Here is a 27,917-nt window from a genome sequence, read left to right as displayed (position 1 = left end):
CTAGTTGGCAGACCTTAAAAAAAAGGAGATTTAATTTAAGTAAAAGTAGAGCATGTACATATTTTACCTTCTTGTAATACAAAACTGCTTTCTCCTACAGATATTCAAAATCAGTCTCTTAAAAAAGCTTAAAAACTGCAGCGATGTACATTACCGCGAGCAGCCTGACGGAAATCATGGGGAGATTTCAAGTCCTCTCTGATTAACGAATTAGCCCTGCAAACACATCAAGTTCAGAGAAGGCGGTAACCTCTGCAAGGAGGCTGTGACCTCCATGGGCCGCTCATCACAGGCTGCCTGCGCTCGACACGGCATGGTCAGGCGTGGCCCTGGGAGATCAGAAGACCTCTTTATTAAAAATGAAAGAGAACTTGGTCTTCTCTTGCTGCTTTGATGTGAGATCAGCAATATCTAATAAAAGGGATTTCTTTTTGCCTGGACAGGGCTACAGAACAGAAATCTATATTTAGAAGGGTATGTTTTCACTGGCAAGCTCTAGTTTAATTAATTTCGATTTATAAAGGAATAGCAAAGGTTAGTGACATTATTAACCAGGCATGCAAATTAAAAGGGAACATAATCCTAGTTTACATTTTGGGAAAACAGCCAGCGTTGTCTCAGGAGGTGAAACATATCACAGAGGGACAAGAGACATGTGATTTTCAATAAACTTTTTAAAAAACAAATGTTGCCTTCTGTGGCAGAAACAAAATATGGGTAAGGTACTAGCAGAAAGGTTTTTCATGAAATTTTTGGGTGGTCTGCATGATGTTGCTCTGTTAAAAGCAGAGCAAATAAATTAGCATTCATCCATTTCATGCATTTACAGTTAGCACGCTCTTGTCAGGGCTCCTTGCTCAGAGTTATGACTCTGTTAAATCTTTTTTTTAAAAAAAGAATGTATATAAAGGCAGAGGAACATCATGTTTTATGAACACATGTCAGGTTCTAAGGAACCGAGCCCCATAAAAGACCACTAAGGAAATATTTGGAGGCAGAACTTCAAAACTTCTCTTTCCTTCTGTTTTCCCACATTTGGGAAAGGGGAGGGGACTGGGAAATGTGGCCATGAAAAGGCTGCATCTCTGTCATGTTTATAAATTTGAACATATATAATAAAACAGAGAAAACACTAAAGCCACACAGGCAGCTGCAGAATCTCTCTTCAACTGAGTGTGAACATTTTAAGCTCAAAGTATTTTTTATCAATAACCATGTGGGCTCCTTTTGAGAGCTACTCTCTCTGCGCCCCCAGTGTCCAGCTTCTTCCCAGCTCGAGGCTTATTCGCGACGGGCCCCCGGCTGGAGCACTCTGCTCCCCACTGCCACCTGGCTGACTGCAATTCATTTTCTAGATCTCAGCTTAAATGTCACCCCTTCAGGGAGGCCTTCCCAGATTCGCCAGTCTCACTTAGCTCCCCCCTGCTTGTCCTTCTCAACTCATCCCGTTCTTCTCCTTCAGAGCGCCTAGCAGACTGTGTGGTCTTTGCGTGTGTTTCATTTCTGTCCTTTCCCCAGCGGACTCCGAGCTTCCTGAGGGCAGGGACCTTTTGTGCCAGGGAAGCATAGAAATTAGGGTGTCATAGTTAAAATGCAGGTTTTAGAGGTGACGGTTGGGTTTCCAATCCCAGCTCCAGCATGTACTGGCTGTGTGACCTCAGCAAGTCACTTAACCTCTCTGGGCAGTGGTTTCTTCCTCTTATAGAGAGAGGGTTAACTGTACCTATTTCATGTTTTCTATGGTTAAAATCAAATGTGATGACGCAAGTCAAGCACTTAAAATGACCCCTGGCACACAATAAGCACTTCATAAATGAGCAGGATTAATATTCACCACTGTATACCTAGTGCCATACACAGTTCTCATACTAAAAGGCACTGAATAAACACTTACTAAATCAATGCACTTTAATATAATTATATCAGAGTATTCTTGCAAGAAGCCATGAAATATTTCTACACCCACTTCACAGTTAAGGAACAGGAGAGACTGTCAGTGTCTTCCTTGAAGTCTCACAGCACTCTAGAAACTTCCATTTCCTGAGCTCCCGCCCCACCAGCAAAAACCTCAGGATGTTATTTCTACTACATCTCTCCTGAGCAGTCTTCACCTCAGCCTGCTGAGGGCAAGAGCAATCAGAACCAAAGTAAACCAGAGTTGAGTAAGACCAAAGCTGCAGGCACAAAACAATGTTTATTGGATTACAAATATGGTGGGATGTGGATGTTCTCCTGTCCGGACCCATAAACCCTCTGAGCCTCAGGTTTTACGTTCTGTGAAATGGGGATGATAAGGATGAAAGGAGGTAATATATGGAGAAGGGCCTGCACAGGGCTTGGCATTAAGTAGGTGCTCAAAAAAGGGCAGCGCCTGTTACTCATCACCTCCTCCTCCCAGAGGACGTGAACCGGTAAATGAGTTGTAAGGCCATGAGCTACACTTTATCCTGGATCTCATCAATTCAAGGTTAAGAATCCATTAGAAGGAGCTATTTTGCTTTCAAAGTAGAGGGCAGCTAGAATGCTGAGTTTACAGCCTTGTTCTTAATGCTGAGTTTACAACCTTGAATTTATAGTAGACATATATGTTAGGTAGGCCATTCTTCCTAAAAATTTCTAAATTCTCTTATGATACAATATGAAGAATCAAAAATCCCATCAGTACTAGAATCTGACTGCCAGCCTGGCCACTTCCAATTCCTAAATCTAGGGCATGAAAAAAAATCAGACATTCTAAGATATTCTTAGAATTCTCAGCCTCAGGAATAAAGTCGCTTGAGGGAAAGTGGCTGTCTCTCTTGGAGCTACCTGAAGTGGCCCAATGAATTATTAAAAGAATTTTCCTACTCCTAATATGAGAAAGATTCATTCACTAGAACTCGAGTTAACAGGGACTATCACTGCTGCAAGAAAGACAAGGGGTATCCTAAACAATCACATTTCCTGTCACGTCCCAGGCCACCCACAAAGACCACTTGACCTAAAAGCCACATGACGGAAGTAAACCCCTATTTACTCGGATTGGGCAAAATACAAACGAGAAATAGCTCGTGTCACGTGATGGGCAGACGAGTAAGGCTCCATTCAGAAGGGCTTCCTGCCCACCGGCTTACGTCCACACACAGGAAACCTGGACAAATCACTCTTGCTGACACTCAAGACTAGGACGGTCAAGGTCAAAGGGCAGGGGGCTCAGAGGTCAAGGGCCACCTACCACAGACTAAAGAGGCCGCTGGGGAGATGGTTCCTCATTACTGATGTGGTCAGTCGCCTTGGATTCCCCCCCGGCCTAGACTTGCCTGAGAAACAGCTATTCTGGAACAGCTGGTTTAAGAACGTGCTGGTTAATCCTTCAAACACCCAGGCCTGCTTTTATCCACTGTGCCAGGAAGCTTAAACTAAATGACCTCCCGACGGAAGGTCAGCGGAAGCTTGCTAAGAAGTTTGAAGACTACCCTGTAGAGAAAACCATTTCAATGGGAATAACGGCCAACAGGGGCAGGCGGCGAGCAATTTCCAATAAGGATTAGGTAAGTCATGAAATACACAGTAGAACTCTATTAGATGCAGATTAATGCCACAAAAAGACAATGCAGCCCAATTTCAGCCCAAGGAAGAGCAGAGGCTCTCGGGGACACTGTCAAGAATAAACAAATGACTCAGAAAGCCGAGCATCTTTTATATGCAATTATGAAGTAAGGGAGATGATTCCAAATTCTGCTAATTTAAACATTAAATGCCATTCTTCACTCTATTCCTGGCTGCATTCTTAATTACATTCATGGCATAATAGGGCCGTGTAGCGAGGATCAAAACAAAAATGCTAAAAAATGAACCATCTTGACAGGCCAGTGAAACGGCATGAAACAAGGAAACGTGGATATTTTTAGTCTCAAGGACCTTTTTGAAACAACAGCTAAAACCTTGTAAGTAACGTCTAACCCCATAGGAGATAAAATTTGCTGATCAATCTATGTTCACCAAAAGAGCTGTGATGAGAATGATACATACTGAAAAACATTTCAGAGGTTTCTGATTCGGCTTATGTCCCCACGGCTAGGGCTGCAGAGTAAGGATTTTAGATCTGGGGTCCATGAGTCCAAGTAAAAATTAAGCACCTCTTCTGGAAAGAATGTTACCCATTGCGTTTCTGCATAAGCTGGGTTTCCTTCATTATCCTACTAAACACGGACTTAGAAACCTCAAAAACGAGGCCTGCGGGGCTGCTCAGAGCTCCAGCTCCCTGTTCAGGGCCTGCGAGGTGGAGACTGGAGGTGTTCAGACCGTGGCCTCCGCCCCTCGCCATCGGCATGTTAGTGTGCTCATCCAAGGCATGAAGATGACACTGAACCGAGGCCAGGGCACAGACCCACCCCGAGACGGAGATGCAGACAGGTGTCCTCTGGTGTCTGCGGCATGCTCTTCACTACACTGAGTCCCCACCCCCTCTGTTGGTTTACACCCCTGGTCACACTGTGAGGACACCTGCACTGCCACCCCCAGTGCTAGGTCAGCCTCACTGCGCACCAGTGATTGTCCATTTCCAATTCAAGCCAGCACATACCGACTCTACTGTCTGCAAGGCTGGGAAGCAGGAAAGAAAGATACAGAAACAGTAGGACAGAGTTTGTCCTACAGGGGATGGCAAGGCATTGGCTGGGAAAATCAGAACTCTTCTTTTGAAATGCCTGGTCTAACTACATCATCTTGATGGACTCACTTATTAATTCTCTCAAAAAAAAGGGGGGTAGGGAAAGGAAGGAGGAGGAGTATGAAAAGGAAAAAGCAAGCAATGAAAGAAATGGGGCCTGGCTTAGTTTTCCCTGAGGAACCCAGGCTATTTTCTAGTGATCACTTCCTTTTTTTTTTTTTGAGGAAGATTAGCCCTGAGCTAACATCTACTGCCAATCCTCCTCTTTTTGCTGAGCAAGACTGGCCCTGAGCTAACATCTGTACCCATCTTCCTCTACTTTATATGTGGAACGCCTACCACAGCATGGCTTGGCAAGCGGTGCTATGTCTGCACCTGGGATCCAAACTGGTGAACCCCGGGCCACCAAAGCAGAATGTGCGCACTTAACCACTGCACCACAGGGCCAGCCCAACTTTCTTCTTTTAGCAAGCCAGTTCACCTGCTTTCCTGCCTCTCAACAGATTAAAAGTCAGAAGTGGGAAGAGAGATGAAGGCAGGGGGCCATTTGCACTAAAAATCCATCAGTAGCTAATAGTCGATCAGTTGAGAGAAGACTGAAAAAACAACACAAAACAAAAAATTGTAAATTTGAAAACTCCAAAGTACAGTTTGAGGCTCTAAAAAGTAAAAGAAAGAGTCAGACTCTGTAACTCTTTCAGAAGAGTAGGACAGCCATTGTCCTTCCTGGAGATTCACAGTCACCTAAATAGAGTCACATCCTACCTCCTACAGGCTCTTTCAGACAACAGGAAAGTCTAACGTGCTTTATGAAGAGTTTCATAAAACAGTTAATATTTGATGCACTACACGAGAAAGTTTCCATGAATTTCCTGACGTGCAAGATAAGAATTGCTTTACTGTCTAAGAACTGTCTGGGCCACGGAATGAATTAAGCAATAGGTGAAATTAATGCTTTGTGTGTTTGTTTTTCTCCAGCTGCTCTTAAAAGGAGACACAGGAGTTAAGAACATTGGCCAGGCTGGGTTGTCCAAATTCTGCCACGTCACTGAACGGGCAAGTCATTTCATCCTTCTATGCCTCAGGCTCCTCATCTGTAAATAGGGGAGAGTACCAGTACTTTCCTCATAGGACTGTTGGGAAAATTAAGTGAATTAATGAACAGCGAGCCCTTAGAATGAGCCCGGCACATGTAAGCACTCTGTAAATGTTAGCTATCAACATAGCAGCAGCCGCAGCCTGATTTTCTTTCTTACCTCATTCCTTAACCATAATTCCTTAAACTTCTGATAACCACTACAAAAGCCTAATGCATAGCCACAGAACATAGTTTTTCTTTACACCCCGGGGGTCAAATTTTGGCCTTTCCACAGTGGTTCTGTTCAAGTGTACTCCCTATCAGCCTGTACCTCTGGAATGCTGGAACAATGACCACAAAGATGTCTAGAGAGGTCTGGTTCTTTTACTGAGCACTGTGTAGACACTTTTTATGACTTAATACTTATGCAATAAAAATTAAGTGGTTATATAAGACCACTAGCAAATGACAAAACCACGATTATGTATTGGTTCACTATAAAATCCTTCACAGAAATGGACGCTAGTTGAGAGCTAGTTATAAACATGAATAACCTCAAGATCAATGCCAACATAGTCACATCTTTATGAAAACCGAGGTAATTCTTGGTTCCTTGAGAATTAAAAAAGAAATCAAAATAATCATCAAAGTGATCTTGTAAAAAGCCCCGCATAAAGTTATGCTAAATCTGGGCCAGATATAAGAGCCAAATGGCTTACAAAATTGTACATGTCACTCAAAGCAGAATCTAGCCTCAAACTGTAGTGAGAACAATACAGATCAAATCTCTTCTTTTTTTTTTAAAGTGAATTTAAGCAAGAAGTCTTGAATTGATTTTTCAGGGAGAAAATCAGGGAAATCTTTGGTTTGTCTTAATTTCTTATGTACCTCAAAATGTAATCAATCAAAACTTCAGCATTATAGGGAAGAGATGTCACTAATTCATTGACTAGACCAGTGCATCAATTGACAACTTTTCTGTTGCTTTTTGTGACAAGCTTGGCAGGTTGTGATGAAGATCAGATAAAGGATAAAGCTTTGAAGAGAAGAAAACCATGGAAATGCAAAAGTTTATTACTGGACTATAATTTTTAATTATGTTAACCTGATCAAGAGTGCTGATCTGTCTCAAAATGTGTTTGGTAATGAACTATCCTGTTTGTTTTAGATCAGCTGAATCTTGCCTTGTTCCCTGGCTTCTCCGTTGTAAGCCACGTGCCCTAGTCTATGAACGTTGTTGCTATAATTCCCCCCACCCCATTCATAATCTCTACCACTACCATGTTTGTCTGTGTTATACTTGAGAGTGACTTAGGTGTGTATCTATAACCCCACTCAATGGCTGGTCGTACAGGCTGATCTTCCTGCCTGAACTAATGTCCCAATCCCCTTTCCAGATGCTATTTGTAATTAGTTGCTGCCAAAGCTGTATTCTCAATCAAACAGATAGCCTCCTTGGAAAGAAGCAGGTGCTTCTTCTTCAGTCAGGGGTATGCAAGGGACTACCTTCCCTGCCAGAGCCAAACGTATCTCAAGGCCCTAAGTAGCCTCCCAAATTCCCAATGCCACACACAAAAACATACACATTCACTCATTGAGTCCAATCAGCCTAATGTCTAGACTGGGAGTTGCTAACACTATGGGTACCCTCAGGAAGCAGGCAGGGACATGAAGAAGGAAAGCGAGGTCAATGCACACATTCTACCTAAGGGAAGCCACCACTTCTCAGCTCTGCTGATTGCTGACCATGTGGGGAAGAGCGGGGGAAGTGCAGTGTTGCCAGAAGCCTCAACTTTCCAACAAAGTCAGGAATCTAGACTTCTCTGCAAAGATCTCTTGATTTTTAAACATCAGCAACAAATTCCAAACATTTTTCAATACAGTGGTAGTTCAATCAAACACTTCTCTTCACCACGTCCGGCCTTCAAGCTGCCAATTGTAGAGAAGATTCCCAAAAAAGTTCAGAAAATAGTAATAATTTCTATCTCTACAGCATTTGCAAAGGAATAACAAATAATGAGCAGCTACTGTGTGTCAGGCACTGTGCTACCTGCTTTCCCTATGTCATCTCATTTTGATCCTCATTACAAACTGACTGTAATATCATTACCCTGGCTGAAGAGATGAAGAAAGGCTCTTAGGAAAGTTAACACCTTGTCTAAATTTTGACAGCCAGGCAGTAGCAGGATTTTGACTTGAGTCTGCATGACTTTAAGCTCCACCAGCTTTCCACTAAACCACAAGACTTGCACCTGGAAATAACAATAAATACAGAACAAAGCAGACTTTGCAGAAGAGGCTTAGTAGGTCCTGGAGAAACAACTGAGGTGGCATTATGGATCTCTGTTATTTGCTGGGTATACACTGCCAAGCCTCTTGTTTTGGGGGTCAGTGATCCAACGTGGTCATCTAATAAATGAGGAATAATACCGTATTCAACCACGCTTCAATTTTATGATTCAGTCCTTCAGAGTAATGATTGCTGGCCGGCGTGCCATGGTCAGAAGAAGACAGAAATCTGGCCACTAACTTCATTTGCAAGCAAAACTGCTCTTAATAATAACAATGTTTAAAAAGTTAAACCAGAAAAATTTTTTAGAATGCTTTACTCAATGAATCTTCTTTATGTCTATAGGTTTCACATTTCCCAAGTTGATTTTAATCTTACTATTTCAACATCAAAGAGAGAAAAAGGGTCAACATCAAATGGGTCAGAAATGAAGTATTTTACAAAAGTCCAATAATCTCATCCAGCACTCTTTCTTAATTAAGTTAACATAATCAAGTTTCCATATTTCTTAATGCTTATTTTTGGCAAAAATTAAAGCAAAAGCAGCAGAATCCAAAATTAGTGCACAGATCAGTTGCAATTTTTACTTGCTTTAATTTCACTTGACAATAGAGCCATTGTGAAGGATTCAACTTCCCCACAAAACTTCTACCTCCACCCTCTATTCTAACCATTTTCAAGAAAAAACTCAAATTATGCATAGAGCTGCACAACTAAAGGAGTTTTTAACTGCATATCAATGCATTACTAATTTCCAAGTCCAAATGCAAAAAGATAAATTGAGAAAACATCTCTCTATGGTCTATTATGAACTCAAAGGGTAATTTTTTATTTTTAAAAAACAGCCTGGAATCATGTGGGGCTGCATTCATGCATACTTTATGCTTTATAACAGAAGCGGCCTCTTGGAATTATCTAGGTGACAATTCACAGCAGACAGAATATCCACCAAACATCCAGAGTAACCACCACTATCTTGGTCAAAGTCATCAGCTGCCTTTGCATTAAAACAGGGAAGGTCTTACCAAGGTGTAATATACAAAGTAAGAAACCCAGGATGGAGATACCCAAAGCAATCAGCTATGGATGGTGTTCCACTCTCTACTTCTACTCTGTTCCCTCACTCTGGAATATTTTCACCAAATCTTACCTTCATTTCCTCAAGTCTCTGCTTCCATGCCACCTCTTCAATGAGCCCTAACCTGACAGCCCTATGCCAAATAGCATATTCAATGCCCACCCCCAGCCCCTCACCCACCAAACCCCCCACCCCAGCTGCCCTTTATTCTTTATCATAGCACTTATTCCCACCTGAAGTCCTGTATATTGATTAATTAGTTTATATTCAATTTAACCCCCCTCATTAGAATGGCAGGTGCACGAGGGCTGGATCTTTGCTTGTTCTGTTCACTGCTGAGTCTCCAGTACCTAATAATTAATCAATAGATATCTTTTGAGTAAACTAATTAATATACAAGTGAACAATGGTAGATCATTAACAATCACACCCACGAGAATGAAAATGCCTCAGAAGCAGGGCTCCTGTTTGTCCTAGTCTCCCCCCAGCCCCCAATACCTACAACAACACCTGGCATATAGGAACGAATGAATCCAGATGTGAATGAACGACTCATCTTAGTTTACTCTGCAGCTATGCTAATCCACAGCTGAGGTGGCAGTATTCCTCCAAGTTCAGTCACAACTCCAGCGGAGGTTGAAGTTCCGTTTCTCCTTTTTTTGGATTAGGATATCTCCACATCTTTGGAGGTAAATTCTGCAGCTAGTTAATCTCATCTTTTATGTGTTAATTTTATTATTTTAACTCTTAAAAAAGAGTGCTGGCGAAAGGAGCAGACTCATTCCTGTCGCCTCATGGGATGGGATGTTTTTGGAGAGGAAAGTTTATGGGAACCAAGAATAAACAATGACCAGATCTCAGGAGGTTCAGAAAATCAAAGGTCAAGATTTACAAGGAGTCTGTGAACCTCGAAGCAGGAGCCCCTAGGCCTCACCCGGGCAGCCCACTTCTCTCATAAGCTCACTTTTTTTTTTCCTTGAGGAAGATTGCCCCTGAGCTAACATCTGTGCCAATCTTCCTCTATTTTCTATGTGGGATGCCACCACAGCATGGCTTGATGAGCGATGTGTAGGTCTGTGCCTGGGATCTGAACCTGCCAACCTTGGGCTGCCGAAGCAGAACATGCAAACTTAACCACTACACCACCAGGCCAGCCCTCGTAAGCTCACATTTTGCCACACTTTTTAGAGATTCGCCCTTCTTCTCCTCACATCTTGTAGATAATATCTTTTGACACTGAAGATTCTTGACCACCTTTATGGCAGCGAGGATCAGAAAAGAGTGAGGGTTCCACTTCTGTCTTTCCAATAGTACGTCATCCAGTCTCCACTGGCCAATATAAAACACTTCCAGTTGACAAAGGCAGCGCTGAGAAGATCAATTTTGCCTTGCCGAGTACAGCAGGATGTAACACTGCCCAGGATGTTTGCTGCTCTTTCCTGTGGGAGGATTATACTCCCCTGTCTGGTGATGTCAGACTTGATCATGTCACTTACTGATGAAACGTGACTAGGAGGGACCGTGCCCCTTCTGAGCCGATTAAGGACCGTCATGTGGTTCTGCCACCTTGACTTTTCCTTCTCCCTTGTGACCAGCCATGTCCCAGGTAGGGGGCTGCTCCTTCAGCCTGAGCTCTGACGACATGGAACAGAGCTGCTGCTGACCAACAGGAACAAGAAATAAACTATTTTGCGGCAAGCCGCTGAGATGTTCAAAAGCTGTTACTGCAGCGGAACTTAGCTTCAGTGCAATGATACACTGAGAATCATTTTGTGGTGATCGTTCATCTCCTCACACTCCAATCCATTATTAAGACAAGTAAGTAATGACTCAGTAATGCCTGAACAGCAACCAGGGCTTCCTCTCTCGACACCTGAATAGAGACCAACTGTGGCATCAGTCATGCACGCGCCCAGGAATAGCAAAGGCTAACATATTTTGGCCAAGTCACAGACTATCTGTCCTTGTAATCCCACTCTTGATGATGAAAAGAAGTCTGAAATGAAAGCGAAGGCCCTAGGAAAAATAAAAACAGACACACATCCACAGACCCGTCTTTCTGTGGAAAGAATATCTTAGGAAAGTTTCACCTGACAATTCACATGGGCAGACAGCAACATGAAAACAAATCCAGTTCCATGTAGGTCCATAATTAGAGTAATTGCACACTTATTACCTGCATTTCCTAAACCGTCGTTCTCGTTGTCTGTTGTTACGTACGGTGTAGACCTCGCACATAATGGACACCTTGAAGGTGATTATGGAATAGTATTTATTATGCACCCACATGTGAGCGACACTGCACAAACAAGCAGAGCAGACTCCAGCTGTGCCCTGAAGTAACTCAGCTTAGGATTTAATTGCAGGTAAAAGGAGAATTTACAAGGATATGAATTTGGGGTTTCTCCATAATTACATATTATGTAACATCAATATAGGAGGAAAATATGATATGATCTAGACAGACTCCCTTAAACACAGACACATACACACACACAGAATTTAATAAATGTGACTGAGATATAAAAGCCAGGATCTTTTTTTGATGCTAACTTGATTCAAAAAAACCCCAAGGAATATTACTGTAATTTCCTCCTTTGGGCCACAACTTTTGCTCATGGTAATCAATACAAATGTCTGTGCCACCACACTCCACAGTGAGCCATTTCTGACAGATCATGGCATCTGCTATCCCTAGAGACTCGCAGGCACCAAGTATGCATCCCAGAGATGTTGAAAGTTTCCATCAAACGGATGAATTAGATCTCAAGATTCAGGGCTCCCTATCAAATTCTCCTCGAGGCCTTTCAGCTTCTCTGCAAGAAGGGGTAACTGTATGGAAATGGAGGAAAGGTTCCCACGATAGTATCCCCAGCAGTGAACTGTGCGGTGGTCCAGAGACTGCCCAGACAGCCCAGGCATCGCTTCTGCCAGGCAGACACCCTGAGGATGTGGCTTTGCTGGCATGACAGGTATGTGTGTCATTTCAGAGCATCTGTCGTGCTCACCGGAAAAAACACTCAGACGCACATCTGAAACCTCTGCCCCTTCGCAAAGATTTCCAGCTGCTTCTAATCCTGAGCATTGAGAACTTATTTTAAGAGACAAAGATTTCTTTAAACCAATATCCATAATTTAGACACTGGAAGGAGGGCCCTGTGTCTAGAATGCCACACATGTTCTTCAGCTGTCTCTGTCCTTAAATTTCCTGGGGTGACAGGTTTCTACACAAGGAGAACATGTCTTCCACACTCAAGAACCATAGCATCAGAGACAAGAGAGGGAATGGACCCAGAGAGAAATACAACCAAGGGGCCCTACTTCTGCTGGGTGGTGGGGTTAGTGCAAATGGGGGTCTTGATTGCTCCAGGGAACACCTTATGCTTATAGAGAATTTCTCCTGTATTGCAAGAATCATTTTCATTACCTACCATCCCAGGGCCATTGCAGAGGCCTCCTATCATTGATGCTAAGACTGGTACACATCTGAGAGTCCCAGGTGCAATTACTCTCCCCCTGGTCCTCAACAGAAAAGCGAGGTTCTAGACGGCCAGTGCTCACAGATACTGCTGTGCTCTCATCTCTCCACTCCTTTCAGCCTCTGCTTAGTTAACTGAGGTCATGTAACAGAGTTCCGGCCAACAGAAGGTGAGCAGAAGTGATGTGCACGCATCACTTCCAAGCCTAGCCCATAGAAACCTCCCCTGTGGCTCGATCCTCACTTGCTTTCCAAGTGGAGAGATTCAGGAATCCTGGAGAAGGTGGGTCCAAGATGGGAGAAGCCTGGGTCCTTGAATGGCTATAAAGAACCCAGCCCCCAGCCCTTGCTGAACCACATCTGGCCCTTGACTTGAACAGTAAATATATATTGTGTTAAGCCTCTGAAGTTTTGGGGATGTTTGTTACAACAGTTAGCCTACTCTCATACAGTGATAAATTCACTTTAATCAACCAAATGGCTTAAACCTACAATGCTGAACAGTCTCATATTTGGAAACGTGTTGATTCTTGGCATCAACAAACCCAGGTGATAGTCCTGACTTTCCATCTTCTCTGGATCACTTTGGAATCTGGACAATACTAGTTAAAGAATGAACCAACTATTATCTTCTGACTACTATCTTCCAACCAAGATTCAACTATTCTCTTCTCTAAGAGATGACAGAAGGCTTTTAGTTCACGTTCTCCTTGAGTAGAGACCCACCACCATGGGGGATCTAAGGACAGGAACAGCTGAAGAACACATGTGGCATTCTAGACCCAGGACCCTCCTTCCAGTCTCTAAATTATGGATATTGTTTTAAGGAAACTTTGTCTCAAGTCACGTTCAATATCAGCACTCAATTTCCTGTTCTAAGGGACTTCTGGACCAAAATGACTCCTTAATGCTCTATCAAATCTTGAGTGGGGATGGTCATAGAATCCATGAAGAATGTTTAACAGGAGATGCATAAACTGTGTTCACTTGTCCAAGGCCTGGGCCGTTACCTGAAGATTTAGGATCTGCAATGATGCATTCTACTTTAATTTTCCACCCTCGCTTTGCACTTCAGACTTCCAGGAGTCTTGCATCTGTTTTCCAGCGGCCACAAAAGACATCCTCTAATTGCTTCTGAATGAAAAGCAGAGACATAATTTCCTTGCACAGAACATGCACGCATTACATACACTTCAAGCACAATGCGGCTGTCTCCTTTTCCGTAAATACTGTACTTCATCTCACTGGCAAAGAAGAGCCTTTTCAAATCAAAATAATACTCCCAAAAAAAGTAATCTAGTTTTTTGAAGGTCTTCAAAATGAGCTTAGCCAGAACACCAGGGACTCCAATTACATGTATTTACCTGATGTAGTTTTATAGGAAACATAATTCAAAAATTGCAAGCTGACTTTTACACTGTGTATTGTGCATTTTAAAAATGTACTTATGACGTCGAGCCCTTTCTCTTGTGGTTTCTTGACGCTACCACTCATTTGGAGTAGCTTCCTGGTCTTTCCTCACGTGAGGCAGTGCTGTTAACCTTCAGCAATATAAAACACTTGAGAATTTTGCAAGCCTTGTTTTGCATCCATTTTTCTCCTGCATAGAACATGTGATTTTTCATCTGGTTTTAATCTTACACAACGATGTAGGTAAAGGCAAACTCTTAAGACCTGGTAATTAAGGCCTCATGGCAGCCCAACAGATGCAGATGGACGTTTGCTAATCACGGAGATAGGATGGCACTCCTCCTCTGGGGGACCCATTACGTTTCTTAAGGTGTCTCAGAAGTTCCTTAATCTAATTGCTTATGCAAAGGCACACGCTAGCCAAACTGCTTTCAAATAAGCATATTCCCAAAGAAATGTTATTTTTGTAACATAGCCCTATGGGCTTTGACAATAACAGTATACAGCTTTGTCCCCCTACTCCCCATTGCCTTTATTAGAAGCACCACCACTTCATTAAATCTGTCCCACTCAGTCCTTCAAGGCTGACTGACAACAGACTTGTGTTTCTCCAAAGGTCAGCTTCACTGACATTACCACATTTACTAAAATATAATGTAAGGAAATTATTCCTCAGACTAGGCAGTCCCTTCACGTTTGAGTCTTTAAACATATTTGCATATTACAAGTCACTTTCTTCCTTACTTAGTTTTGAACCACAAAATATTGTTTGGGGAAGATACATTAGCTTGAATCATTTTTAATCAAGTGAAGTTTGAGATGCCTATAGAAGTCACTAGAGAGAATCAGTTAAAAATGAGGTTGTGGTGGGTTAAAAATGGCCACAAATTCTCTGCTTCTCTTCTAATGAAGACGTAGAATCTATTTCCTCACCTCAAATCTGGCTGGTCTTGTAACTAACTTTGACCAATAGAATGTGGGGGAAGTGACATTGGGTGACTTCTGACTGACATCTCAAGGACCCTGTGCCTTCTACTTTTCACTCTTGATGCTCTGAGACTGCCATATCAAGCCTGCATCAGCCTCCTTGAGCAGGAAAGACTATACTATGTTGGCCCAACCAACATCCAACACCAACTGCCAGACACGTGAGTGGGGTCATCTGGGACAACCCAGCCATCTCAGCTGTCACATAAATGAATCCAAGTGAGACAATGGAAGAACAGCCCACATAATCTACAGAATCATGAGGAATTATAAATCATTGTTGTTTTAAGCAACAAATTTGGAGACGGTTTGGTACACAGCAATAGATAACCGAAACCAAGGGGAAAAAACTGACAGAGATTATTTATTCCTGGCGAGGATAGCTATATAATTCCAAGTGTCAGATGTCACTGGAAATAAGTCTTTTAAAGATTAATTTTGAAAGCAGTCAATAAATGGTTAACTTTGAAGAGCACAAATAGACTTTGATAGAATGAATGGGAAAAAATGTTGAAATGCTGCATGGCTGAGGATTTATGGCTTGGGATGAAACTTCCTGTGACATAAATGATTTGAGAAGTGTCATGCCTCTAATGACTTAGAGAAAAGTGAGGATGGTGTGCTCTGAAAAACTGCTGGATGAAAAAAAGTAGTTCTCATGAAATGACAAAGACACGGTTATTAAATATGCAAGTGAAGTTTTAATAAAATTGTTTCAGTAAAAAGGCCAGTATTTCTAATTCAGCATATTATTTTATGTGTGATTTATCTGAGATCTTAAATATATACAGCTGAAAACTTTTATGAGTGGACATTTGACTATTTCATCTGCATCTATAAAATCTTACATGTTGAGGTTGGCCCCTCCCAAAATGAAACAAAACAGGACTTGTTTTTGAATTTTCTAATTGGAGAAATGAGGGAATTGTCCTATAATTTGGTATATGTATTTTATAAAATGATAAAGCACAAAAGTATAATAAATGATTGGAGACGACAACTTGGTGAAATTTACTCTAAGGAGGTACAAAAGCTACATTTATTTTCTGGAAACAATGGCAGCTACTTAAAATTATTGACTGAGATGCCTGTTTATCCAATTCTTAAAACAGACTATCCCATTACAAGTGATACAGAGAATGAAACAGTCTATCCTAGCATACACTAAAACTTCTTGAGGACAAAAGAGGTTCTGGGAACTTGTGTGAAACTGATAATTCCTTTTATGGAGGTTCATAAGGAATTTGAGTTGAATGTCAGCAAAAAATGTTGCCTAACCTCATGAAAATATGCTCTAAATGGCTGTTCAGTCATCTAAGTATGACTCACCTGTGGTATACATATATTGAAAACCCTACTAAGAGACCCTACTTTAAAAATATTTTTCTTCTGACTACCAGAGGCACACATGTCCATTGCAGAAAATATGGAAAAACTTAAGACTATGAAGAACAAAATATAACTTCCACAATCTCACCATTCTGATACACCCAATACAGCCAGTATTTATTGAGCATTCACTGTAGCTCAGACAGTGATCTAAATTCTTTATGTAGATCAATTCATTTAATCTACCTAAGCCTATGAGTTCCGTACAAGAATTATCTCCTTTTTACAAATGAGGAAACTGAGGCAGAGACAGGTTAAGTAAATTTTAGTTACATGGTCCGATAGCCAGTAAAAGGAAGATCTAGGTGTTCTGGCTCAAGACTCAAGCTCTGAATCGCCACATGTGCTCCTGCAACTGGGCTGGCACCCTGCTACTTTAGTCTTTTTTCTACTATATATGTGTGTATATATATATATATATATATACACACACACACATATATAGTATAGTAGGAAATATATATATTTTCATGATTATATATCATATATATGATGCACACATATTGGACTTATATTGAGATTTTGACCTAATAACCACATAGAAATCTCTCATTGTTACCAGAAAGTCTCTCCAGGTGTCCCCAAACCCACACTAATTTCTCTTAAGTGGCTAATTTTGCCATTTCAAATACTGAGTATTTTACACTGTGGTGTTTACTTTCATGTGTTTCATAGGTCATGAGTGCAGGGACGACATCTTTTATTTTCATCTCCCAACTTTCTGATACCATCTAAGGTTTTGTAAATGCTGGACACATTTGGGTGCTTGACATATTTTCAGCAGAAGGGTACCCTAACACAGGAGTATCTGAGTAACTAGTTTCCAAAAACCCTTTGGAAATATCCTAGACCCGGAGCTACTGATGAAAGAGATGTCATCAGAAACTAAATTTGTGAGGAAAACAAACAGAAGATAAGAATAATCTGCAGTTACTCTGGAGAGGGAACTATTAACCATGGGGTCAGTGTTGGGACAGGTCTTCAAAGTTTTATAAATGACCTGGGGATAAAAGCACACACTGAAGTTCCCACTTTGAAGACATCATTAAATAATTATGGACAGAGAAATGTAAAGCAAAAGGGAAATCAGCAGAAATCTTTTACAGGTCTCTGGATGACCAGAAAGCAGCGAGTCACTAGCACCCGGGCAGGAACACACTGGTGTGTTTGTGTTGCTAAGAGCGATGACCCCACCATCACACCGCCTGCGTTTCGATCCCAGCCTGACCACACTGTATCAGTGGATCTCAGCAACCGATCTTTTCCTACCAGATTTATAAGTTAAATCTAAACAAGTCAATCACGTGGCTCAAGGCACAATCAAAGGGCATCCTACAACCTGCTTGCTGATCATCACTGTATGAAAAAACACACACATATTAGCGTCATACGATTATAGGGAATGTCATCAAAACTGGTACCTCACGAACGCCCAATACTCACATCACTTCCAAAACTGTAGTTGGCCCAAGTGAATGGCACACTCCTGCTACGTGCACTACAAGTAGCTGGCACTTCTGGCCACTCCAAGTGCTATTTGGGGACTCACATTTTACCTGTATAAATGCAAATACGCACAGCTCATATTCATGGACACCTTTAAGAAGGTAAAGAAGACATCGCGAGAGAATCTCCCAGGGCTCAGACATGCTTTCCATTTCCAAGCATCTCCAGCAGTGGTTTGCTATGACAAACAGCATCCAGAGCCTAGAGGGGTCCCAGGATCCAATTCCGGCCAGCCAGCAAGTCCAGAGCCCTGCATTTGAGAGGCCAGCCCTGGGGGGCAGGGCCCCAGCCTACGGCATCTTCCAGGAGTCAGCAGAACTGCTTTCTCCACATTTAACTGGTCCATCTCCTCCCCAGAACTGAAAGGGTGGCTCCTGCAGGGAGAGGGGGCGGCATGAGACGAGGCGTTCCCTCTTACACACACTAGGCAGGACGGAGTCTTGCATTGACAACAAGAAAGGCATCGCATCCAGGCCCCAACTTTATTCTCGCAAGCTCACAAATGCTATTTGGCCGTTAACTCAGACTTAAATATGGAGGCATTTCTAACAGACAAAGGATTCAGTATTTCCTTCAGGCCTTCACCTCTTCCACAGTTATTTCCAGGGAGAGCTCTCAGGGCAGCTAGCACTGACAGACCCCACAGGCATATCTTATAAAACCAGACCAACTACTTAACTGAAAAATGCAGTTCCCTGTAGGGGGTGGGCTCAGCCCAGTCAATCCTTGGGGCTCGAACACAGGATATCTGATGCTCGAACATCTAAAACAGCCTGTTAAAACTGCCGGACGACCCACAAGCATGCTGAAAGGAAAGAGCATTCACCTGCCTAACTCAGGTTCAGTACCTTCCGTTGTTATCAAAATAAGTACATGTTTATTAATAAAGTTAAGAATAAAGCTTGATAACAAACTAAGGTTCCCTCTGCTCACTCAACTCCGCCCCCACCTGCCGTTGACCGTGGGCTTCTTCAAATCATCCTCTGCACAATCTACCCCATGTGTGGTGTTGTGGCTTTACACAGATGAGACCACATCACACACAATGTTCTAAAACTTGCTCTTTTCACTTAACAGTGCATCTTTTTTTTTTTAAGATTTTATTTTTTTCATTTTTCTCCCCCAAAGCCCCCCGGTACATAGTTGTATATTCTTCGTTGTGGGTCCTTCTAGTTGTGGCATGTGGGACACTGCCTCAGCGTGGTTTGATGAGCAGTGCCATGTCCGCGCCCAGGATTCGAACCAACGAAACACTGGTCCACCTGCAGCGGAGCGCGTGAACTCAACCACTCGGCCACGGGGCCAGCCCCTTAACAGTGCATCTTAAACTGTTGTGTATATTTGAATTGTAAACGCCAAGGGTTACCTCAGAGAGACAAACACTCAGAAGTACCATCACTCTCTGGTGCTAAGATACTCGATTTTACTGAATTTTTTCCACTAACTACCCTGAGTCTGTGTTATCTGGATTTTGTCCTGAAAAGACTGAGTCAATGAGATGCCTTGGTATTTGGAAAGAATGTACAAAAAATACTATAGAATCATTTTATTTATTTTATTTTGAGAAGGAAGGACATATCTATTGGAGTTACCGTTAATAACAACATTTTCTGGGGAGTTTATTATCGCTAGGCATTGACCTGCCGCAGGTTTCTTCACAGATTTCAGAAGCTGTGTGAGATGTGATATGAAAACTGAACTCAATACTGTACCTTTCCATTAAAATCTCCACAGCTGTATTCCCACTTCCAATACTTACAAATATATATACAAATCACAATAAAATGGCAAAAATGCTTTGCAAGGGAAAAAGTTGAAGAAAAACTCCACTTAGATCATCCTGTTCATTTTACAGCATGCCTACCTTCACTGGCACTTAATAGCAATCATAAAAATAACTGCTAACTTCTACTGAGCCTACTGGGTGTCCAGCCCCTGGTGTTGATGACAGGGCGTGGAGGCAGGTGGGCTGAGGCCGCTCACCCCAGAGCTGATGTGGAATAGGCACCTGCTTATCTCTTGTGCCGTCAGGACCCCTTTCATTAACACCTTAAGAGGTGGTGGTAACAGCAATTTCTGCCTCAGTAAGGTCACAATCTGAGGATCAGAGAGCCTAAGAACCCTAGGGAGGAGAGAGGATCGCACTGGGAACCATCCTGTTAGCTACTGCTGAAAAGCTTACGAACACCAAGTTTTAATAAAGTTTTATAGAACTTTAACTACATCCAAAAAAATACAAAATGGACAAAAGGCGAATACTTTAGACTGCTCAAAATACCTGGGACATACAGAGCAATTCTGATTATGGTTATTAAGCAGCTACACAGCAGGTGCAAAGAGGAAAGAAATGCACCAGACTCAGCCATAAGGAATGGCCAATATTCCACCATTCTGCCCTATGACAAAAGGAAATTGCATTTCGCTCACCCTAGAAGTTCCAATCCTGGAGACAGTCTCAACGAGAAACCACTCTGAACATGAGGACAAAAATCCCCGGGTCTTTAAACTTCTTGGCCACCACAAAATTCTGATGAAAATGCTTTTCTCTCAAAGCCTTAGATTTTAGTGTGGGGGTTTTGCTGAGTGCAATGCAGAGTTTTTTCCACGTGGTGGTAGAAAGGCTGTTCTGAGGGAAGTCAGCTACGGTGTGAGTGGGGAGGAAAGTCACCACTTTCTAAACAAAGCTGAAGGTCCAGGTTTCCCATCTGGCTCTGCCACTCCTTGTGTGACCACCGGAATGTATGCTCCACTCACAATAACAGAGGCTATGTGAGGGCAGAGAGCACATCTGGACACTATTTCCCAGCATGCAGAAGAAGGCCACGCCCAGGGAAGGCCCTCGATATCTACTGAATAAATGAGCAACTCGGTCAGTGAATAACCCTGGGTAAAATTCACTGGATGAACTCAACTTCTCTCTCTCCACCTGACATGACAGTACTAGGAGACACAGAGGGAATTAAACAGATAATTCATATAGTGCTTGGTTATCTGTAAACCTAAGGTGATATATACTACTGAAAAGTAAGGGCCAGCTGGAGGCAGTGCAAAATGAAGAAAATCTCACCCGCCACTCATGCAGCCAATGGTCCTCACTGTTAGGTGAACTTTAAGCCACTTGAAGACACTTTTGTGATGGACTGACAGCTGTCAGTCCTAAGATCACAGAAGTACTGGCTTCTTCACTTTGAGAAATAACTAACCCAAAAACCCAGCACACTTCTGCCACGCCCTCCCACCAGTGAGAAAACAGCTTCAACACAAGCGTTTTGAGCAGTGGTTTTCCCTGCTATAGGACTTCAGGTGAAGCTCAGATTTCAAGGTCTCACGAGACATGATCCAGACTCTTCTCCAATTTGCCTAAAACGTTTTACAGTTGCTGTTAAGGACTTAAAAATTCCGCTGAGAATGGTTCCCCCGCTTACACAGACACAAAATGTATATGTATAATATTTAATTGTATGGTCTTCATGTTGACACCAAGCACCGACTTTATCAAATTCTGTGTCCTGGAAGACGAAGCACGCTTCTGCAGACTCATCCTTTGTCGATGTAACTGATGAATGAGCAGATGATTTTTACTGCATTGTGAGCGTCCACGTGAAGAAATACACGCACTCTGGAAAGAGCCTGAGTTCAGCAGCTGGAAGGCAGGGTGAAGTCAGGCCCAGCTTCGCTCCCTACAACAGGCCTCCGCCTATCCATGTGCCCAGGTTTTGGCTCCCAAAAGGCCCAGCACCATCTGGAGTCAGGGAAACAAGCCAGGACGTGAAAGACGAGGGCAGAATTCCTTCCACCCTACTCACGACAGTAGCCCAACTGAGGAATCTTAAGTTCTTGAATGGCTTTCCAGAATTCATCATCTTTAGGATCAAGGAGAAAAACACTCCACAACCTCTCACTAACCCAACTTTGGAAATGGGTTGATTCATCTCATTTCTGTGGTTTTGCAGACTAAAAGCACTGGAGTCTTAAAGGCAGGAGGTCATTTTTTCCTTAAAGTTTATAAGCCTTTCTTGATGAAGAAAAACGAAACATTCAAAAATGTCATTAAATGAGGGCAATGCTGTCCTGAAGCCCAGTTTATAGTTGTGGGCGCCTCTGTCACCGTCCCAGCAAAAAGACTGAAGTCACTGGTGCAAAGGAAACCCCTCGATCACCATCTGTGGCTGGGAAAGTCACAGAGCTATACCTTAGTGACCGTTCGCGGAGGGAGGTGGAATCACTGTCAGAAGCCGCTCCTCCGAGCTGGTCCAGCCAGCAGCCATCTGCTCTCCTACTTGCTCTTTGCTCACGGGCCAGAGGGAAGAGACTCAGCTGGAAAACAACGTGTGGAGTCAACAGCCTGCTTCCAAGAGAGGCTGAGGGTGAGACCAAACTCACTGCCACGTGGGGTTTAAGTGGGATTAGTGCCACTTTCCCTGGCACCTTAAAAAGGGTAAAGAGAGTCTTTTTCTTGTTGCTGAAGCTGTGAGTCCGCTGAAGCCTGGTGGGTCACACCAACGACAGAGTTAACCCCAAGGCTTGATTTTATTTACTCTTGGCAAGTCCCAACATCCTGGTTCCTAAGGGGAAAGGCGGGGGGTAAGAGGGGGGTTAAGAGTCTCATAAAAAGCCTCCAAATGCTTCTTGGACACCAAAGAGCTCTTACAAAACTACATTTTGATGAGCTACATGTAAATGAATCAGAAACATATGGATTTCATTTCCTTCATAACACACAGGGGTTTAGGAACGAAGAGGTGGGGGAGTGCGTGGCAAGAGGAGTCTGGGCTTTGGCGAAAAGGTTAACGGGGTGGGGAGCTTCAGACATTTGCTAGACCTAAATTAAGACTGGGACACCACCACCCCTGCCTCTTCTTCTATGGGCCTCTGGTATCCACCAGCCAACCACAGATGCTAGTGAGAGAGAGAAAGTACTCTATGCCCCAAACTGGCAACTTGGGGTCTGGGGCTTTCTCTGATGATGTTTGGGGACTTGGAAGTTTTCTGTAACCAGCCGAAAAATATTGGATATTTTGGGACTGCTGGGAATCATGAAGCAGAATACAGAAACATTTTATGTCTCTAGGACTCCACTGAAGGGAATGCAAGTGGCTTTTCCATGAGAGGCGTACACTCAATGTGCCATGGCAGAGAAGGAAGGTGACTCTGGAGCATTCCCTGGTTTTCAGCTCTTCATAGCATCAGATCTTGGAGGCTTGACTCTCCCATCGGGAGCTCAGCCCCTCCCATCCCTGGGATAGGGCGGTGGCGGGGGGCAGTGGGCAGACGTCCACACTGTGTAGCGGTCGTTCCTGCCTCTGCCTTTCACACGTGCATTTTATTAAGCTAATGAATTATGAGGGGTAATAAAGAAGCTAGGAGTAAATGAGGTTTCTGGAGTGAGCCACTTGATAGGGTCAATCACTCAACACCTGTTTCGGCTAGAAATTAAATGGACTGTTTTGGTTTTACCTGTCAGAAAACCAGCATGTCCAAGTTGAGAAAAGCGATTCTTACCAAAGAAGAGAAAAAGTAAAATGAAAAGCAGGAAAGCAGACAAGGTAACGGAAGACAAGAAGAAATGACAGACAGGCAAATGCTACAAAGACAGTCCCGAGAAGTGACGAGAAAGAACTGTCAAACAGCCGGAAAAGAGACAAAATGGCACCTGCCCCACATCAAGCACAAAGCTGGCTGTCAGTGGGACGGCAAACATCACGAGAACCATTTTCTTTTGGGAGGTCAAATGCTCGGTGGCATCACTCTTCTCGCCTCTGAACACAAGTACAATCACTTTCTGTTGATAAGAATGTTAAGCTTAATTATACAGAGGTTGCACTTGAACATTTCCTTCCTTAAAGCTGAAGTGATGCATTATTTTTCATTTAATTGCAGAAGAAGGGGTGCTCTGTTCGCGAGGTCCAGGAATTGCTCATACAACAATGGTGAATGCCACGGCAGTGCACGACTTCAATTTTCATGATTACTATTAATTAAGGTCTGTCAGACGGATAGAATGGGCTCTTTTCTTCTCTATCAGCCAGCACGGGGCACTTTACCCGAGCGAAGTTGCATGGTAGGAAGGAAGAGTGAGTCAAGCTGCTCCGTTGCTTGGGTTCAAAGCCCAATCCTGCAAGGCCAACGACATGGACACAGACCAGCGGCTTTGACAAGTTCACTCTTCCATAAAGGTCAGGCGAAGACAAACGGGCAGCAAGGCAGCAAGTGCACCCCTGGTACACAGAAGAGATGGCATCCTGGACCGCCAAACGGTTCATCATGGGTGTTCCACTTGAAGACTGAGGGAAGTGTTTGGAAAAGGAAACAGGACTAGGAGAAATCCCAGCAATCGGATAAAAAGAAATTTAGGGTGTCCATTTAAATAAATACATACATCCAGCCCTACACTGTACATTCTGCAGCTAAACTGCCCCCTTTAGGGGCCCAAGTCCCATGTTTATCTTCATCTTTGTACTCCTGTGCCATATTTCATGCTGTCTAGAAGATTATAAGTGTTTTCACTCATCTTTTCCCAAGCTACGTGTCTCAGCAAAGCTGCACAACTCATGCGTAATTTGCTAGCCTGAGTAACATTCTATAGACCCTCGCGACATTTTCTTTCTTTCATTTTTTAATCGTTTAACCTGCCTTTAATCCAGTTCCTTTTGGATCTTAGGTCTCTAGCTATCTGCTAGAGAGAATACTGATTTGAAAAAAAACTAACGGTCCAACTTGCCTAGGAATGAGAAAGTATAATATTTTAATATCTGTGCCTAAAGCAGTTACCTACTAAAAGCAACACTGGGTATTTGTGTTGACATCACTTTTTTTTTTCCTGTAATAGAATCATATAAAGTTACTAGAAAGATTCCTCTAGGCCAGTGGTTCTCAAAGCGGGTTCCAGAACTGGCAGCATCAGCTGGGAACTTGTTACAAACGCACAATCTTGGGCCCCACCTCAGACCTCCTGAACCAGAAACTCTGCGGGTGCAGCCCAGTGGTCTCTGTCTTGACAAGCCCTCCAGGAGATTCTGCTGCACGGTCAAGCTGGAGAGCCACTGCTCTAGCGCACTGGTTCTCAGTCCTGGCTGCACAGTATAAACACCCGGAGAGCTTTGAAAACTACCAATACCTCGTCCAACACTAGATCAATTAAAGCAGAAATCTCCAAAGGTGGGGCCTGGGCTTCAGTCTTTATTTCAAAGTTCCCCAGCTGATTCAGGGCTTGTTCAAAACTGAAAACCACTTGTTGCCCGAGAGCAGACCTGCCCTGTACAGCTTCAAGCTAAGTCTCACCACAGCAGACATTTTCCATGACTGCAAGCAGCGACCCCCAGAGCAAGTTTCTTATTGTGCATTAAGTACTACTTTCTAAAAATAAAGGCCAACCTGTATCCCGCAGCTGCCATCCAAAGATGTCTTTCTCTAATATCAAGTTTGTGTATTAGAAAGAAATACAAGTGCCACTGATGACGGCAAGAAAAGGATGGATGATGTTCAAGAAAATCAATAAAGTCAGCATCTGGGTCTGCCTCAGAAATCAGAAGATTTGTTGGGTCGAGGGTCCTATGGACAATGATGCCCCAAAGTGTCTCTGCCCTGCAGAAGAAGAATTTGCAGAAATGTTCTTCTTTTCAATGTTTATCATGAGAGTATCAGAAAGAAAACTAGTTAAAGTCTAACAGTACAGAAAAGAGTTGCAGAGGCTCTCAAGGAACTATGGTTTATTTTTCTGCGTCTGTCATCATCACAACTCACGTTTAAAGTGGTAAGAATTGTAACGTCATTCACTGTCAAGGTGAAGCAACATCACTTAGAACAAGCACGCCAGTTAAACCTCACTGCATGCGCAGTAGTCCACCTGGCTACTGCTTGGTGAGAGACTGGTTCTGGCTCACAGGGTCTCAGGCAACTGAGAGCAGAGATGGCTGCAACCTCCCCTTCCCACAGGCCGTGCACAGCAGAATGTGCCCACTTCCAGCAGTTGGAAACACAACCCACTGGGAATGCCAGTCACACCGAGGAAACTGGTGCTCTGTTTGGACTTTGCTTCCTCATCTGTAAGCTGGGATAGATGCCTCACTTTAAATTCAACACAAAGGAGATCATGCTTAGGAAGCCCCACTCTAAATAGTAAAGTTTTCATCTTCAAGTTCTTTAAAAAACAGGGTCAAATGTGCATTTCTGCATTACAGCTCTCCCCTCTATTTCTTAGCATCGCTCTTTACCAATGCCCTCAATTCCATATCGAATATTCCACTCCACTAAAAACGTGCTTTGTCCCCAGACTAAAGATTGTAAACTTGCCACTATATGCTCTTCCGGTGAGGTTCCACTACGGTTCATGTTCATCTTAACCTTACAGGTCACAAGGAAGAGAAACAGTACAGCCTTGTGACTGGAGCACAGACTTTCAAGGCAGACCACCAGGGCCCCACACTGGCTGCTCCACTTACAAGCTTTGTAATCTTAGTCAGGTCATGTTGACTTTCTGAAGCCTCAGTTTCTGCATCTGTAAAATGGGGATAGTAATATTACCTACTCAAGGGCTACTATAAGAAATGAAGGAATATTGTTTTTCATATCTGACTGTTACCAATCTAAGAAAATGTCTGTCAATTCCAGAAATAGTCTTTAATAATGCATAGAGATAGGAAAGTCACACCCCAACTTCAGAATAGCTCTTAGGCACCTGGGGAGGGAGGGAACAGGATCAACCAGAGCTGGGAGTGGGGTGGTGTCTGTCTTCCACAGTATTTACTCCTTGAAAAACTTCCAGTCCATTATGGTAAAACGTCAGCACTTACTAGAATATGCCCACATCTATGTTTTAGTCACTATTCAATGATCTTGAACACATTGAAAACTTGAATATAGTATCCGATGAAAAATAAATTTAAGGAAAGCAAGCACAACAAAAAGGCATACACAATACCTTTAGGTTTGATCATTCTTACAACAAAAAAATGAACACAAAATCATAAACTATAGAGAAATCATGTTTTTAAATATTTTCCAAACTTATAGTATCTCTCATTTTCAGTTTAGGTTTAATTTTGTCACTTGTATTGTGCCTAGGTAAGGCAGTGTTTGTGTTTTTAGAGATGGATACTGAAGGATACTTCATTGTAGAAAGAAGGAGGGAGGAAGCAAAGAAAAGCAAATGTAGCAAAAATCATGATCTCCAAGGAATGTAAGTAACCGCTATGGTTGTTCCATATTCCTTTGGCTACATTTGAAACTTACATAATAATTTTCCTAATTCCAATATTAGAAGACACAAAGAAAATCCTGAAAGTGGTAAAGGGACATACTTGGGTGCTACGACCTTGAAGCAGTAGACTAACAAGGATACAATTATTTACTTTTTCATAGCAACACAATGGCTGTTATCTTCCCCCTAATGCCTCACTGAAGAACCTGAGGCCCAGAGAGGGTTAGTAACTCACTTAAGGCCACACTGCTGGGAAGCGGCTGAGCTAAAACACTCAACCATGTCCAAGTGACTCTGATGCCTATGATGTTCCAGTCCCCGCAGTGCCTCTCTCTCCTTCCTTGGGGACAGTCCTCTCTGAGTTCAGGGTCCATTCTACAAAGGGAAACACTTGAGTCCCCTGGAGCACAGTCAGGTGCTGACTTCCTTCTCAAGCTCCCTTCTTCTGTCCCCATGGTTACACATCTTCTCTGGACGTCAGTCTCCTCACCTGAACACTGCCTCTTGGATTTCTCGTGGAATTAAAGGTGTGAACGTGTGCATGAATACCTACATACCGTGGAACAGTCCCTGGACAGAGTAAGGGCTCTCAAAGTCATCACCATCATACTTTATCTACCCTCGTTACTTCCTAAAGCGCAAAATTTTCCCCTTCATGAAGCGTCTTAATGACTAACTTTAATTGGGTAATAACTGGATCTAAACAGTAGGTTCACTGAGGAGCTTACACAATTATCTCACTTATTCCTCATGATCCTATAAAATTAGGGTATCTTCTTCCCTGGGAAAGTATAAACTATAAAGAGCAGATATTTATGGTATGTGTGTGTGTGTGTGTGTGTGTGTGTGTG

The 27,917-nt window shown here is 42.9% G+C and overlaps 1 protein-coding gene and 1 long non-coding RNA gene across 4 annotated transcripts in view; both read right to left on the bottom strand.

The window, feature by feature from the left end:
• PDZRN3 (PDZ domain containing ring finger 3) overlaps positions 1–27,917 on the bottom strand; it is a 234,540-nt gene that overhangs the window by 129,503 nt on the left and 77,120 nt on the right. The window lies entirely within an intron of this gene.
• Positions 1–27,917, bottom strand: part of LOC138918204 (uncharacterized) — an 86,331-nt gene that overhangs the window by 26,910 nt on the left and 31,504 nt on the right. The window contains exon 1 of the long non-coding RNA XR_011427234.1: positions 68–27,917. This exon is cut by the window's right edge and continues 31,504 nt beyond it. This is a non-coding gene — a long non-coding RNA (uncharacterized lncRNA). The remainder of the gene's footprint in view (positions 1–67) is intronic.

The sequence above is a fragment of the Equus caballus genome, chromosome 16 (genome assembly GCF_041296265.1).
Source record: "Equus caballus isolate H_3958 breed thoroughbred chromosome 16, TB-T2T, whole genome shotgun sequence".
Taxonomy (NCBI): domain Eukaryota; kingdom Metazoa; phylum Chordata; class Mammalia; order Perissodactyla; family Equidae; genus Equus; species Equus caballus.
Note: the sequence above shows the minus strand (reverse complement) of the source record. Positions and strands in the feature narration are given on the sequence as shown.